Below are 2,375 nucleotides of genomic sequence, written 5' to 3'. Positions count from 1 at the left end.
GAAGTGCTATCACCCTACACGTGTGATGCATCTTTGGCAGCTCCTTGAGCAGTCTTTGTCATTTGATAAGGAGGCATGATAACCTATATGATAGTACTGTTATGATCCAAGTGGTGTGCCCAAGGCCCAGGGGACCAAGGCTAAGGCCAAGGTCCATCATTCATGAGGGCTTCATGGAGGCTCTAGGGCTAGTTGGGCCCTAGGTTGAAAGGCTGTGGGCTTTTCGGGTTCTTGAGGTCTAGGTTATGTGGGCCTCAAGGGACCAACTCTTTATGGGCCAGGTCTGGGCCCAGGATAGGTGAGATTAGGTCGAGTCATGGGTGTACATGGGCTTGGGTTAACCTAATCTCCCATAGAGTTGGTCAAGAAAGTTTTGGGTTTGGGTTACTTGATCCGGTGTTTATATATACATGTACTTGTATAGGTTTGATCAAGCCAAGTAATAGATGACTCTTTCTCTCAAGTCTCTCTCTCTCTTCTCCCTCTCTCTCCAGCCATCCTCCATGCCCTAGGAGCAAGAAACCCTAGGGTTTCTTGCCGCCAGGTCCAGATAAGGAAAGAAAGAAGGGAGGCGCTAGCCCCTTCCCCCCTTTGCAGTCGCCAGCCATTTCTTCTCTCCCCTCTCTTGTAGGCACCCAAATACTAGGTCCAGGACCTGAAATCTCTTGAGAAGAGGTTGGTACAAGTCTCTCTCAGATCTGGAGTTGATCTGAGGTCATTTGAGGTGCGGGTGAGATCTCCATCAATAGATCTACAAAAAGGCTGCAGCAGGACAGATCTGTGAGGTCTGTCTCCATCTATCTTCTTTCCTATCTAGAATATTCTGATTCAAGATCTACAAATTGGAGGACCTTGGTCCAGATCTGATCTAGTTGGGTACCAGATCTTGGATTTTTTAGAGGTGGTTTCAAAGGTGTTCTTCATCTGGAACGAAAGTCTGATGAAGAAGACAGCAACCAGACTGATTTCGTCAAGGGCCTTGGATCGTGTCCAGAAATCTCCAGATCTATTCGTTGCTGGTTCCGCTGTACCAAAGGTCTGTAGGAGGAAATGGGATTGTGCTCCAATAGTTGGTATCAGAGCTACGGTGGTGAGGAAGCGGTTCCAAGTGTGAGAAGTTGAAGATCCCAGGTGCTAAAAATTTTCAGCAAGTTACCATCAAGGTATATTCTACATTTCTTGATTTTATATTGCTTGTTTGGCTTGGATCCAGTCATGGGCAGCAATATGAAGGTCGAGTTTGAGAAGTTTGATGGCAAGGGGAATTTTTTCATGTAGAAAATCCGGGTGGAGGATCTTCTGGTGCAAGCAGATCTGGATCAGGCTTTGGATGAGAAGCCTGAAGAAGCCTGAGGGAATGACAGATAGACAGTGGGCATCGTTGGAGAAGAAAGCATGCTCGGTGATCAGAGGATATTTGGCAGATGCGGCATTGTATTTGGTGCTGGAAGAAAAGACTCCGAAGGGCCTTTGTTTGAAGTTGCACACCATGTACATGGGGAAGAATATGTGCAACAAGCTGATGCTGAAGAAGAGGTTGTACAGTCTTCGGATGCAGGAGGGATCTGATATGATTGGCCATATTCAGAGGTTCGACCAGCTGTGCACGGAGTTGGTGAATATCGGGGTGAAGCTGGATGAGGAGGATAAGTCTCTATTACTTCTATGTTCGCTGCCCGGATCATATGATTCTTTGGTGACTACACTGCTCTACGGCAAGGAGACTCTGGAGTATGAGGACATGGTCTCGGTGCTGAGGTCGAATGAGCAGAGGGAAAAGTTGACCAAAGATCGGGCTCCCCAGGAGGGTTTGACAGTAGGGGAGAGGACAGGTAGAGGCAGAGGCAGAAGCAAGTCCAGGGGGCGGTCTAAGTCCAGGAAGGGAAAGAAAGAGGTGAAATGCTTCAAGTGCAACGAGTTCGGGCACTTCAAGCGAGAATGTCCACTATGAAAGAGTAAGAAGGGAGAAAGAAGTGGCTCAGAATCAGTGAGTGCAGTTGCTGGGCAATAGGTGGAGGATGATCTACTTGTGGTATCAGATGGTCACAGGCATTACACAGAGGAGTGGACACTAGACTCTGCGTGCTCACATCACTACACACCATACAGGTCTTGGTTTGCGACATACACCAAGATAGATGAGGGATCAGTGACTCTAGGCGACAATCATCCTTGCAAGGTGGCTGGGATAGGGATAGTCAGGGTGAGGATGTTTGATGGGATTGTGAGGACATTGACAAATGTAAAGCATATCCCGGAGCTGAAAAAGAATCTGATGTCACTAGGCTACTTGGAGCGCAGTGGATACAGCTTCAGCAGTAGGGCTAGAAGCGGAGTACTGAACATCTCCAATGGAGCTATGGTAGTGATGAGAG

The sequence above is a fragment of the Elaeis guineensis genome, chromosome 2 (assembly GCF_000442705.2).
Source record: "Elaeis guineensis isolate ETL-2024a chromosome 2, EG11, whole genome shotgun sequence".
NCBI classification, from domain to species: domain Eukaryota; kingdom Viridiplantae; phylum Streptophyta; class Magnoliopsida; order Arecales; family Arecaceae; genus Elaeis; species Elaeis guineensis.
The sequence above is the reverse complement of the archived record's forward strand: the minus strand, read 5'-3'. Positions refer to the sequence as shown.